Here is a 15070-nt window from a genome sequence, read left to right on the forward strand (position 1 = left end):
CCTCCTCCTCCTTCTTCTTCTTCTTCTTCTTCTTCTTCTTCTTCTTCTTCTTCTTCTTCTTCTTCTTTCTTCTTCTTTTCTTTGTAAAGCCCTTACCTTCCATCTTAGAATCAACACTGTGTATTGCTTCTAAGGCAGAAGAGTGGTAAGGGCTAGGCAATAGGGGTTAAGTGACTTGCTCAGGGTCACATAGCTAGGAAGTGTCTGAGCCCAGACTTGAACCTAGGACTTCCCGTTTCTAGGTTTAGCTCTCAATCCACTGAGCCACCCAGCTGCCCCTTCTGTATTCTTGATAGTCATTGTTTCTTCCAGCAGTGTTATGTTCATATAACATAATCCGCTTAGCTATTGATAATCTTTGCTTCCAGTTCTTTGTTAATTTCAAAAAAGAAATGCTACTTATAAATTCATTTTTAAAACTTCTTATCTTTGGTCTTATTATCAACTCTAAGAGAGAAGAAGCAGTTGGGCTAAAGTGACTTGTCCAGGGTCACACAGCTTGGAAGGTCATACTTGAACCTAGGTCAGTCTAACTCTAGGTCTGGCAGTCATCCACTGTGCCAGCTAGCTGATCCTATAAATCATTTTGATTTTTATGGGTTTTCTCTTCTCAGTAATGATTTCCCTGGGATATATGCCCCAAAGTGGAAACAGCCTACATTACTAATAACACTTTTAAAGTTTTCTTAGCATTTTCCCCACAGTCCTGGGGGGGGCGGTAATTTGTGTAAGGGCGTTTAGAGAGGTCAGAAAGGTGAAGATTTGGGGCTCAAACGTGGACCTTTTGCTTTTATCTAGTAAAACCCATCATGAATTTCTAGTTCCACAACTACTGTAACATATGGCCTCTTTAGATCACTGGTCTCCAAAAATTATTTTATCACCGATTTCCAGCAGGAAAAGAAAAACTGAGCAAACGCCTCTAATATTTGAATATTTATTTCCTTGTAAATTTCTATTTATACTAATGTATCACGTAGAGCACAAAACACATACAGAAAACAGATATTAAAGAGATGGGGATGAAGCAAACACTAAAATATTCTTAAATTTTATCTATCAATGGTATTTTAAAATGTACATTAGAGAAGAACGTGACAGAATATTCTTAATTAAAAAACTATTGATGTAATCAGTAGGTCTAGCGGGTGTGATTGTTATATCTAGTGGGTATAACAATAATGATTGCTAGTAATTAATTATGCAGTTAATTTGATCCGTGTGGCTATCCAAGTAAACGAATTTCTTTTTTTAAAGATACTTTTTTTAAATTAAAAGATTCACAATAGCCAGGATTTAATAAAATTTTAATGTAATTTAGTTTCATTAAAAGAAACATAATAGCCAGGAATGGTGACCCACAGCGATGGTCCCTACTGTTATAGAAGGCTAATGGATCACATTAGCTTGAGTTCTCAGACACTAACACCAAGATGTCTGCGTTTAGTCCATTTCCAAAAGTTTCTACTACTATGGGAGGCTGGTGGATTTAATGCCAATACCCCATGGGCTTGATTCCTTCTGCAGTTCAGAATTCCTGGGTTCAAGCAATCCGCCAGCCCCTGTGAGGAGGAAGGGAGCAGAGGTCAACAATCTCCCCAAGGAGGAGCAAACTGGTTGAAGTAGTAAATGGAGTAAGTCAAAGCTTCTGAGACTAATTAGTGGTGGGATTGGGTCATTAGTGGCTGCTCTACTCTCAGCGTGGCCAAATAGGGACACCCCCCCCCCATACAAAACAAACAATAATAGCCAAAATAATACACAATAAAAATCGGTTCATCAGGAGTCACATTTCTCTGTAAGTATTTACCATATGTAATACAAAATAACCACCAACAAGTATTTATTAATTGTCTATAAATGCAACGAATGAAACAATCCTTACTGTTAAGGAGCTGACAATCTAAAAGGGAAAATAGTAAATATATATATATATATATATATATATATATTCAGCATTTAGAGTAACTATAAGGAGAATAAACACAAATAAATATTCTTCTTTGTCTTAAAAAAATCCTTACCTATTGTCTTAGAATCAATACCACATATTGGTTTCAAGGTAGAAAAGTGTAAAAGCTGGGCAATCAAGATTAAGTGACTTACCCAGGGTCACACAACTAGGAAATATATGAGGCTGGATTTGAACCCAAGATCTCCTGTTTCTGGATTTGGCTCTCAATACACCAAGCCACGCTAGCTGCCCCCTTGTCCTTTGTTTTCAGAGAGGATCTTTGTCCTCAGATGTCCTCACCACAGGGAGACATCTTGATTTTGGCATGATTTAGATTTAAGTGAGGTAGAATGGAAGTCATCAACCTCATTCTCTCTTCCAAAGTCATCAACGTCCAGTGGCAAGACAAAAGTCAGGACGACTGGTGATGGCCCAGGAGGCAGTGGATGACCTTGGCATCTTCTATGTCTGGCCAAGCTCGCTAAGAGCTCCAAAGCACCTACTTATGCCACCTTAATAGCAGTTGGAACAAATTGCTCTTATCTCCCCACTCCACCGTGGGAAGTCTTTACATGCTTGGGGTAGACGCCTCTCAAACTCACTGATAGGTTTGAGGCCCATCAGATCCTCTCAACCTGGGTTAGCTCATCTGCCAAGGTGGTTTACCAGGGTGTGGCCACCACGCATGCTATAGCTTTTTGGAGCCACAGGTGATAGTTGGGTAAAAGGTGGATGAGTAGCCCTGAAAAGGGCTACTCTGCAAGTCTTCCCTCCAGAGCTATTAGTCCACCCTGGGCAGCTAGGGGGACACCATAGTGCCCAGAACACTGACCCTCACATCAGAGGTGCTAGTCCTTGAATGCCTCCAACACAAATAAATATAAAATAATTAAATACGAACTAGGTTTGGAGGCAGTGCAGTAGCAGTTGGGAGGATCAGAAAAAAACTCCAGGTAGTAGAATTTCATATTTGAACTTAATGTTGAAGGAAGAGAGGAATTCTATGAAGCAGAGACAAGGGAGAAAAGAGTATATCCCAGGAATAGTAGGATACAGTCATTGCAAAAGTCTGGAGGCAGGAGATGGGATTGTCATGTGTGAAGAACAGAGAGAAGGCCAGTTTGGCTGAATTCCAGTGTGAGGGAGTCTGTCAACTAGCATTTATTGACTACCTATTATGTGCCAGGTCCTGTGTTAATTGCTAAGGATTTAATGAAAGATTAAAAATAATTCCTACTCCTAAGAAGCTTACATTCTAATAGGAGGGAAAATAATATTTAATGTGGCTTGAAAGATAATTTGGCCTAGAGATGGGAGGTCCTAGGTTCAAATCTGGCTTCAGACACTTCCCAGCTGTGTGACCCTGGGCAAGTCACTTGACCCCCATTGCCTACCCTTACCACTCTTTTGCCTTGGAGCCAATACACTGTATTGACTCCAAGATGGAAGGTAAGGGTTTAAAAAAATAATAATAAAAGAAAGATAATTTGGAGCCAGGTAAAGAGATTTAAAAGCAAAGCGGAAAACAGGAAATAGGGTGTTGCTAGAGTTGACTGAGTATGGGAGTTAGTTACATGATCAGATCTGTGTTTTGTATTTGGCAGAAACATTATAGAAAGAGACTTATTTGACTGGAGATCAGAGGTCCTGGGTTCAAATGTGACCTCAGACTCTTTCTAGTGTGTGACCTTGAGCAAATAATTTACCCTAATTGCCTAGCTTTTACCATCCTTCTGCCCTGGAGCTGATTACTCAGTTTTGATTCTAAGACAGAAGGTCAGGAGAAAGAAAGGAAAGAAGGAAGAATGAGAGGAAGAAAGAGAGAAAGGAAGGAAGGAAGAAATGAAGAGAAGGAAGGAAGGGAGAGAGAAAGGAAGGAAGGAATGAAGGAAGAAAGAAAGGAAGGAAGAATGAGAGGAAGCAAGAGAGAAAGGAAGGAAGAATGAGAGGAAGAAAGGAAGGAAGAAAGAAAGAAAGGAAAGAAGAAAGAAAAGAAGAAAGAAAGGAAGGAAGGAAGGAAAAAGGAAAGAAAGAAAGGAAGAGAGAGAAAGAGAAAGAGAGCTAGAGAGAGGCAGGAAGGGAGAGAGACAGAGGAAGGGAAGAAAGGAAGGCAGGAAGAAAGGAAGCAAGGAGAGTAGAGCAACTAGGAAGCTATTGCAATAATTCTGATAAGAGGTGATAAGAGCCTGAACTAAGATGGTAATTATGTGAATAGAGAGGATGTAGCCACAAGAGATTTTGTGAAGGTAGAGACGGCAGGATTTGAAAACTGATTGGATCCATGGGATGAGAGAGAAGTAAAGTGTTGAGGATTATGCCAAGATTCAAATGAATTGTTGCTCATTTCAAGGCAGCAGAGTTTTCAATAGAAATCTATTCTTTTTCCTTCATATAGTTCTGTTTAATGGATGGTGGCCTACTTTGACTTCATATTCATGTTTGGATATTTTAGCTGTGTTAGAAACATGGGTGTGAGGACCAGATGGTGGCTACCTTCTAGTGTGCAGGACAGGTATTATAGTGTGCTCACCAGGTAGGTTGGGGCCAGCTGGTGACGGACTTTAAATGCCAAACAGAAGACTTTATACTTGATCCCAGATCTAATCTAGGGAACCACCCTAATTTATTGAGTAAGGAAGTTAGGAAAATCACTTTGGCACTTATGCAGTAGATGGACTGCAGTGGGAGACAAGGAGGAGGCTGTGGTTCAGGAGTAGTGGCCAGAGATACTGAGGATCTGCCCAAAATGGTGGCAGTGGGCGTGGAGAGAATCGGGCTGATGTGAGGGATGTCATGGTGGTAGAAGTGACCATAGTTGAGATCTACTTGGCTATGTGGGGTGAGGGTGAGGGAAGAATCAGGTGAGATCAAGGTTGTGAATCGAAGTAACAGGAAGGATCATGGCTCCCTTCACAGAACTAGGGAAGTCGAGAAGAGGGGAGAGTTTGGGGCAAAAGATGAAGGTGGTGAGATTTGCCATGCAGATTGCAGTCCATCCATGTCTGCTCATCCTGAGCTATTCATTGTGTCTCATTTAGAGTGAAAAGGGTGAGATGGGGGCTCTGACTCATGAGTCACTGACCTGGAGGGCAAAGCCTGCCCTCTAGAAGGCTCTTGCCATAGCTATGGGGTGATGGGAGGCGAAGGCTGTGGATATGCTGGGTAGGGTGCTTTTATTTTCTTCCGTTGGGAACAGGGGAAGTTAGGAGAGAGAAAAAATAAATGCCTGTTAATTTAAAAAGATACAAAAATTAAAAAAATAAACTTCTCTATATTAAGGGACAGTTAGGTGGCTCAGTGGATAGAGCATCCAGTTTGGAAATAGGAAGACTCCTCTTCATGAATTCAAATCTGGCCTCAGATACTTACTAGCTGCTTGACCCTGGGCAAGTTACTTTACCCCCCCCTTTTTTTTTTAAACCCTTACCTTCCGTCTTGAAGTCAATACAGTGTATTGGTTCCAAGGCAGAAGAGTGGTAAGGGTAGGCAATGGGGGTCAAGTGACTTGCCCAGGGTCACACAGCTGGGAAGTGTCTGAGGCCAGGTTTGAACCTAGGACCTCCCATCTCTAGGCCTGGCTCTCAATCCACAGAGCTACCCAGCTGCCCCCAACTTTACCCTTTTTGCCTCCATTTTCTCACCTATAAAATGGGCTAGAGAAGGAAATGGCAAACCACTCTGGTATCTCTGCCAAGAAAACCCCAAATGGGGTCACGAAGAGTTGGACTTTACTGGAATGACTAAACAACAACAACAGCATTTAAAAAATACAAAATAAAAAAATTTAAATATAAGGGTAATTAGCTAGCACAGTAGATAAAATGTGAGGCCTGGAGTCAGGAGAACCTGAATTCAAATGTGACCTCAGACACTTCCTAACTGTGTGACCCTGGGCAAGTCACTTAGCTTTGATTGCCTAGCCCTTGCCATTTTTCTGTCTAAGACAGAAGGTAAGGGTTTTAAAAAATATCACTTAGGGGCAGCTAGGAGTTGAGAGGACCTGGGTTCGAATCTGGAGTCAGATACTTCTTGGCAATATGACCCTGAGCAAGTCACTTAACCCACTTTGCCTAGAGTTGTCACTAGGACAGAAAATAAGGGCTTAATACACACACACACATGCACACACATTTCCTTGTTTCTATCAAGGGCACCATTATCCTTCCACATAACCTTGGGACCATCCTCGATTCTTCATTTTCTTTTACCTTTCAGATCCAATCAGTTGCTAAGTCTCGTTAAGATCTCTTACTTCTGTCCCCTTCTCTATATTCACACAATCATCCCTCTGGTTTAGTCTTTCATCACCTCTTGCCAGGACTATTGAGACAACCTTCTAATTGGTCTCCCTGGCTCAAGTCTATCCCCTCTCCAATCCATCTTCCATCTGGCTGCCAACAAGCTATCCCTGAAGCATAGATCTGACTATGTCACTCCCTTGCCCCAAAGCCTCCTAAGCCTCTAGGATAAAATACAATCTCCTCTCTTTGGCATTTAGAGTCCTTCACAATCTGCCTCTTGCTGACATTTTCAGCCTTATTACACATTCTTCAACTTCATGCACTCTACTATATTCCAGCCAAACCAGCCCATTTAACTGTTCCCCATCCATGACCGTCCATCTCCTGTCTTTGTGCCTTTGAACAGACTTTCTGCCTTGCCTGCAAGCCTGAAATTCACTCCTTCCTCCCTTCCACCTCTTAAGCTCTACCTTCTTCCAGAGCCTAGCTGAAGGGCTATCTCCTATTGATGCCTTTCTTCAGTGATGGAGAACCTTTTAGAACCTTTTAGACCCTGTGTGCCATTCTCTCCCCCAGACTGTGTATCATGCTCTGCCTTCCACCACCAGACCAAGTTCCCCTCCTTACCCTAGACAGGAGAGGGGGAAAAGGAGGGAAATGATCTGGGTACTCTACTCAGAGGAGGGAGTAAACACTTCCATTGGGGTACTGGGCAGAAGGGTAGGGAGGCATGATGGAGAGGAGGAATGAAGCAGCTCCAGCAGGCAATGGCTTGTGTGCCCAAAGAGAATTATCTGTGTGCCATTTTGGGTGCACACATGCCATAGGTTCACCATCACAGCCTTTCTTGGTTCCCAGCCCCCAGCCCCCAGTACCTCCATCTTGAAATTACCTTGTGTTACTTAATACACATTTTGCATTTTCTTATCTAGTAGGTATGTTCTGGCCCATTCTCTCAGAACTAGGCAGGCTATATCTACCTTTTAGGTATCCTGAGGGATTTGGGAGTCCCCTTTTGCCACTACTATTAGCTTAAGCTCTCACTGGCTGGGGACCTTTTATTGTCGTTGTTCAGTTGTTTCAGTCCTGTCTGACTCTTTATAATCCCATTTGGGATTTTCTTGGCAAAGATACTGGAGTGCTTGCCATAGCCTTTCCTAGCTCATTTTCTAGCTGACGAACCTGAGGCAAAGAAGGTGGAGTGACCTGTCCAGGATCACCGAGCTAACAAATTTCTGAGGCTAGATTTGAATTCAGGTGTTCTTGAGTCCAGGTCCAACCCTCTATCCACTATGCCACCTAACTACTCTCCCTCTGGCACTGTTAGGTGCCAGTAACTAGCACTCTAGTTTCATTTAGCAACTTGACATCAGTTAGCTTTTACAAAGGGATATTTACTTTATAAATTCAGCATTAACTAAAGCATAAATATTTCTTCCCCAGTAGCTCAAAGGTTATTCATTCACCCATCTATTTACTTATGTATCTATCTATCTATTCATTCATTCATTTATTTCTTTGTTTACTCACTCATTTATTTATTTGTTTATTTATTTCTCTCTCTTTCTCTTCCTTCCTTCCTTCCTTCCTTCCTTCCTTCCTTCCTTCCTTCCTTCCTTCCTTCCNCTTCCTTCCTTCCTTCCTTCCTTCCTTCCTTCCTTCCTTCCTTCCTTTCAGTTTGGTTTCTAGGGAGAGCGGGATCCGACTGAGCACAGGTTTCACATAGTATCAGTTCTTCCAAGTTCATATTTGCTGCTGGATGACCTTATCTCAGGTACTTCTGGGTTGGGTCCCAAAGGTGATTTCTTGCTTCTCAGGGCATCCATGCTGAACTGGCTAGAAAATCTGGACTTTTGAATGCTGGGAAACTTGGATGCCCTCATGATTTTTTTTAATAAGTTACAAGATCGTATTTCCCAGACCCTTCACTTAAGCACTGAGGCAGGCAAAGAAAAATAGGTCAACATTTGCTTGATGGAAGGATCCAAGCCTTGTCTTTTAAAGTACTGCCTCTCACTGGCTGCGGACAGTGAACAGATCCACTAAGCCCATAGCTAAAGAGAAGTCAAAATCTCTCCATTGTTAGCACCTTTTAAAAGGCAGATTCCAATTCAATTCTGATGAGGGCAGTTAGGTGGCAGTGGATAGAGCACGGGGCTTGGAATCAGTAAGATCTCTTTATGAGTTCAAATCAGACACTTACCAGCTGTATGACTCTGGACAAGTCACTTCACCCTGTTTGACTCAGTTTTCTCACCCATAAAATGAGCTGGAGAAGGAAATGGCAAACCACTCCAATGTCTTTGTCAAGAAAACTCCAAATAAGATCATGAAGAGTTGGGTATAACTGAAATGACTGAAAAATAATAACCATTTCTGGTTAAATAGCCAATCAAAAAGGCTTCTCTTACCCAAGTGGTTAGTAAAATATATCCCTTACTGTCTCTCCATTTTATGTTCTCACAATCCTCCTTGAATCAGGTTCTTGAGTCTTTCTCGTATAGGGAATCTTCAGGATAAGTTCACTGCCCTGCCTCACTTTGTGAATGTATTGATACCACTTTCTACTGTATGCTAGTTACATAGTGTTTCCTCTGTTAGAATGTGAGCTTCTTGAAAGTTGAGACTGATCTCCTTTTGTATTTTGTATCACTAGCACAGTACCTAGCAAACAATTGGTGCATAATAAATGTTCATCTCATCTTAGTTAATCTCTTCTCTTCTATGAGCCCATTTCTTCCTCTGCTCTTGTTACTCCTTTTTCCAAGAGGACCAATGGCATCATGACTTCTGTATGAATTGGATTTAAGCAAGGTAGAGTTGCCCAAAGTCATCAGCCTCACTCTCTCTTCCAGAGTCAGCAAAGTCCTAAAATGAGAAGGATGGATTAGATGTTCTCTAAGATTCCTTCCAGCTCTGATATTCTGGCATATAAGACCCAGCCTGTATTCTATGCTAGCCCAAACACTTGTGTTGCTTCAGAAAATAGAGCTCAGGGGTCAGCTAGGTGACTCAGTGGATTGAGAGCCAAGCTTAGAGACAAGAGTTCCTAGGCTCAAATCTGGTACAGTTTAATAAATGTTTATTGACTGATAACAGAAAGTGCTTGTTCTAAATATTTTTGTACATATGAGTCTATTCCTTCTTTCTCTAATCTCTTGGGGGTAGAGACATAACAGTGGTATTGTTGGATTAAAAGGTTTGAAGAGTTTAGTAGGGGGGCAGCTGGGTGGCTCGGTGTGTTGAGAGCCAAGTCTAGAGATAGGAGGTTCTTGGTTCAAATTTGGCCTCAGATAATTCCCAGCTATGTGACTCTGGGCAAGTCACTTAATCCCCATTGCCTAGCCCAGTGATGGCAAACCTTTTAGAGATGGAATTCTGGGCCCCTCTCCCCTCCTTTGCCTCACTCTCCCAGCTTCTCCCTTGCCCTAGACAGGGGAAGGAGGAAGTACTTCTATTGGCTACTGGGCAGGGGTGGTGCTGAAGTGAGGAATGCCCTGAGGTATATTGGAGAGGGGGAGGGGAATAAGTCCACCCCGAGTCCCTTTGGCTTTCTAGTAATTAACTCTGACAGGCAACTGCAGGCATGACCACAGAGAGGGCTCCGAGTGCCCTTTTTGGCACATGTGCCATAAGCTCACCATCACTGGTCTAGCCCTTACTGCTCTTCTGCCTTAGTATCAATCTACGATTCTAAGACAGAAGGTAAGGCTTTAAAAAAACACTCACAAAAAGCTGCCTTCTATCTAAAAATTTACAAAAGCTCATCTTGGCTATTTTCAGCATGCATATTTTATATGTCTGTAATCCCTACCTGAGAGCTGCATGTGCCCATCCCACATTGCATTTGAACTCATTTCCTCAAAGTTTAATTTAGTCAGTATAAAGCCCTCTGAATGTTGATGCCTTTTTAATTTTCACCTACATGCTTTTATTCTTATTAATTTGGCATCTGGTGTTTATCTGTTTTGTTTTTGACACTGATCACTTGAAATCATTCAGCATTTTCTTTTTAAAGCTGAGGAATAGTATGGGAGGGTGGTGGTTGTGGCTTTTTAGTCTGGTTTAAAATAGGTCATGAGGGCCATTCACTCAGTCAATAAACATTTCTTTTTATTTCTTTTTAAATTTTTCTTTTTTAAATTATTTTTCCATGTTTCCATGATTCATTTTCTTTCCCTCCCCACTCCCAGAACCAACAAGCAATTCTACTGGATTATATAAATGTTATCATTTGATACCCAGTAAACATTTCTTAAGTGCCTACTATATGCCAATTTTTTTTCAGTCATTTTTTGGTAGTGTCCAGCTCTTTGTGGCTCCACTTGGGGTTTTCTTAGCAAAGATCCTAGAGTGCATGCCCTTTCCCTCTCCCACCCATTTTACAGATGAAGAAACTGAGGCAAACAAGGTTGAGTAATTTGCCCAAGGTCATAAAGCTAGTAAGCATTTGAGATTGAATTTGAACTTAAGATGTTTTCTTGGCAAAGACACTGGAGTTTGCCATTTATTTGAAAGATGAAGTAACTGAGGCTAATAGGGTTAGGTGACTTGCTCAGGGTCACATAGCTAGTGTCTGAGGTTGGATTTGAGCTCATGAAGATGAGTTTTTCTGATTCCCCTTGCCATGTTCAGGCACTGTGCTGAGCTGCTGGGGATACAAAGGAAGATAAAAGACAGTTCTGACCCTTGAGGAACTCACAATCTAATAGGCCCTTATGCATGACAACAGGCTCAAGTAAAGTGGTGCATGATAGGGTAGTAGCCTTAGGTTTGATAAAAAAGAGGTCCATTGGGCTGGACTTCCCAGGCTGGAAGAGTTTTCTCCTTGATGGTGATGAATACTGAGAGGCTGTTTTGTGCAGGGGTGGACCAAGGTAGAATTGCAAAGTCTCTTCCCTCTTCCACTGTGCCCTCATCTCTCCATGACTGCTTTCCCCTGTCCACTTCAGGCCTTCTTTCCCCCATCTTTCTCCTGTACAAATTGCTCTCAAGAAATCACTTAACAATCTTTCCCTCCTTTAAGTCTCATCTTTGAAATAAGTGGGTTGGATTGTCAAACCTCTAAAGTCAGTTCGAAATCAATTTTCTTATGATCATTCAATTCATACTGGTTAGACAGATAGGCTATCGAGACTGACCCTGAAAATAGTCACCTGCTCAGCAGTGTGCTTGGAAAAGTTGAATAACTGGCTTTCTAGAAAAAAAAAAAGTATGCTACAAACATTCTTAGGTTTGATCTGCATTATTAATAGTTTCTCTATCATTCTTTTTTAACCCTTACCTTCTGTCTTAGAATTAATACAAAGAATTCATTCCAAGGCAGAAGAGCAGTAAGGATTAGGCAATGGGGGATAAATGACTTGCCCAAGGTCACACAGCGAGGAATGATCTGAGGGCAGATTTGAATCCAGGACCTCCCATCTCTAGGCCTGGCTCTCTATCCATTGAGACACCAAGCTGCCTTTCCACCATTTTATTAAGTCTAGACAATCCACCCATAAATGAAGCCCCAATTAGTGGCATTTGCTAATTTCTAAGGTATAAACGTACACATTGGAAATTGAACAATTGTTATTTTGAACCTCAGCTGGCTCCAGCTTGCCCCTATTGATGATGAATAGTGTTGGAGAAAAGTCTGTCCAATTTGCAATAAAAATCACCAAGGCAGGATTCAGAGCCAAACGTAGAGATGAGAGGTCCTGGGCTCAAATTTGGCTTCAGACTCTTCCTAGCTGTGTGACCCTGGGCAAGTCACTTAACTCCCATTGCCTAGCCCTTTCCACTCTTCTGCCTTGGAACCAATACACATAATTGATTTTAAGATGGAAGGTAAGAGTTGTTTTTTTTTAAAGGGGGTGGGGAGGCAGCTAGGTGGCTCACTGAATTGAGAACAAGGCCCAGAGACAAGAGGTTCTGTGTTCAAACTTGGCCTTAGACATGTCTTAGATGTATGACCTTGGGCAAGTCACTTAACCTTTATTCCCTAGTCCTTTCCACTCTTCAGCCTTAGAACCAGTACACAGTATTGATTCTAAGATGGAAGATAAAAGTTAGAAAAAAATAACAACAAACCAATGAGGCAGAACTATGAACCATAACCATTTGTCAAAAGGATCTTACACCAAGTTTTTTTAAATAATATTTTATTTTCCCTCAATTCCTTATAAAAAGAAATTTTAAAATTCTTTCCCTCTTTCCTACTCTCCTTCCCCTCCTCACTCGCTGAGATGATAAGCAATCTGATAGATATTTTATGTGTAACACCAAGTTCTTGAAGACATTGCCCATATTTCATCGTAGGTGACAGGGGCTGATTAGCTGTGCGAGCCTAGAGGACCTTGGGACCCAAGGACACGGGTTATGACTTGGAGGTCTGGGGTAATTTACAGACTTTCTCCAGGGGGGACACACCACAAATTCTGTACTCGATTTGTAAGCTGAACATGACTATCATATTTTAAAAAATTTGTAAAGCTTTATAGAAATGTGAATTATTATTATTATTTATAGAATTTGCTCTAGTAAGAGCTAGCGGATGCTGAATGTTTAAAATGTGGACTAGATGGCTCTGCCTGCCTCAGGTCTCTCCCCATGCCAATCCATCGTCCATTTGACCATTAAATGATTTTCCTAAAACGCACGTCTGATTGTGTCAACCCTCTCTACTCCCACTCACGAACTCCAGTGGCTTCCTATTGCCTCCAAGAGCAATTCTGAAATACTCAGTTTGGCATTCAATGCCCTTCCTAGCCTAGTTCCTCTCTTTCTAGATTTCTTGCATCTCACAGGTATTCTGTGATCGAGCATCCCTCAGTGTCCTCGATGTTCCATGAACAAGATGTCTCATCTCTCTGCTCCAGGTATTTTATTTGGCTGTCCCCCAAGTCCAGAATGCTTTCCCTTCTCAGTTCTGACTACTGATCTCCCTGACTTCCTTTAAGGCCCAGCTAAAATCCTCACTTCTTTTTAAAAGATGTATCTTTAATTAATTATTCTGAAAAAACAAACAAACCCTACCTTCTGTCTTAGAATCCATACTGTATATTGGCTCCAAGGCAGAAGAGTGGTAAGGGCTGGGCAATGGGGTTAAGTGACTTGCCCAGGGTCACACAGCTGGGAAGTGTCTGAGGTCAGATTTGAACCTAGGACCTCCTGTCTCTAGGTCTGGCTCTCAATCCATTGAGCTACCCAGCTGCCCCCTAAAATCCTCACTTCTACTGGAAGTCTCTCCCCAACTCTTCTTAAGTCCTTAGCCTTCCCTCTGTTAATTATTCCCTATATACCCTGTATGTAGCTTGCTTTGTATAGATTTGTTTGCATGTTGTCTCCCCCAATAGATTGTGAGTTCCTTGAGAGCAGAGAATGTCTTTTGCCTCTTTCTGTATCCCCAGGATTTAGCACTGTGCCTGCCACATAGTAGGTGCTTAAAAATGTTTATTGATTAATTGATCAATTGTTGTTCGGTTCTATGTGACTCTTTGTAACCCTATTTGGGATTTGGGATCTTTTCGGCAAAGATACTGGAGTGGTTTGCTAATTCCTCCTCCAGCTCATTTTACAGATGAGGAAACTGAGGCAAACAGGGTTAAATGACTTGCCCAGGGTTGCATAACTAGTAAGCATCTGAGACTGAGTTTGAACTCAGGTCTTCCTGACTCCAGAACTGGCACTCTATCCACTGTGCCACCTAGTTGCCCCACTGAATGATTAGGCAATGAAAAAAACAATGTGCATTGCACCTATCAGGCATCTAATTAATATATTTGTCGAATGAACGAATGAGTAAATGGGAAGGCAGGTGTCCCAGTTCTGTCACTTATTGGCTGTGTGAGCGTGGGCAGGCTGCTGTTTAACTGTTCTCGGTCTTGATTTCCTCATCTGTAAAATGGTGATAATAAATCTGTGAGATGTTGAGGAGCAAGGATTAACAAGATTCAGCAATTAACTGAGTATGGGCCTTGAAGGAAAGGAAAATAAGGGAGGAATTATCTCCACTCCACTCATACAGCCAGCTAGGTAGAGCAGTAGACAGAGCACTGGACCTGGAACCAGGAAGACCTGAGTTCAAATCCTAGCTCCAGAAACTTGTTAGTCTTCTGAACCCGGGCAAATCACTTAGCCTCTGTTTGCCTCAATTCCTTCGTTTATAAAATGGGGATAATAATGGCACCTGTCTCCAAGGTAGCTGAGAGGGTCAAATAAGGGATATTTGTAAAATATGTTACAGAAGTATATAAATGCTAGCTATACAATCTCTGGCCAATGAAGTGGCACAGCGGCTAGAGAGCCAAGCCCGGGAAGACCTGAGTTCAAATCTGGTCTCAAACATTTCCTAGCTGTGTGACCCTGGGCAAGTCAAGTGAGTGGGAGAAGGAAATGGCAGGCCACTCCAGTGTCTTTGCCAAAAAATCCCAAATGGGGTCATGAAGTGTCTGACATGGCTGAAAAATGACTAAGCAAAAAATACAGCCTCTACCCTAGTTCAGGACCTTACTATTATTTCTTGCCTGGACTACTGGGATGACCTCCTAATTGGTCTCCATGTCTCTAGTCTCTTTCCTCTCTAATTCATCTTCCACAGAGCTGCCAAATTGATGTTCTTAAAACAAAGATCTTTTTCCTCTGTTCCAAAGAGCCCTTAGTCACTCCTTACTGCTTCTAGGATGAGATACAGAATCTTCAGGCTGCCATTTCCAAATCTGCACATCACTTGTTTCCCACCTATCTTTTCAGTCTTGCTTCATATTACTGCTTGTCTTATAGTTTCTGTTCCAGTCAAACTGGTCTGTTAGCTTCTTTGTTCCTTTTTCTCCCTCTCTTTGATGTTTTGCTTTTTCTTTCTCTCCTTCCTTCCTTCCTTCCTTCCTTCCTT

The 15070-nt window shown here is 41.9% G+C and overlaps 1 protein-coding gene across 1 annotated transcript in view; it reads left to right on the top strand.

Moving 5' to 3' along the window:
- HARS1 (histidyl-tRNA synthetase 1) overlaps window positions 1-15070 on the top strand; it is a 45400-nt gene that overhangs the window by 8404 nt on the left and 21926 nt on the right. The window lies entirely within an intron of this gene.

This window comes from Gracilinanus agilis, chromosome 2 (genome assembly GCF_016433145.1).
Source record: "Gracilinanus agilis isolate LMUSP501 chromosome 2, AgileGrace, whole genome shotgun sequence".
NCBI classification, from domain to species: Eukaryota; Metazoa; Chordata; class Mammalia; order Didelphimorphia; family Didelphidae; genus Gracilinanus; species Gracilinanus agilis.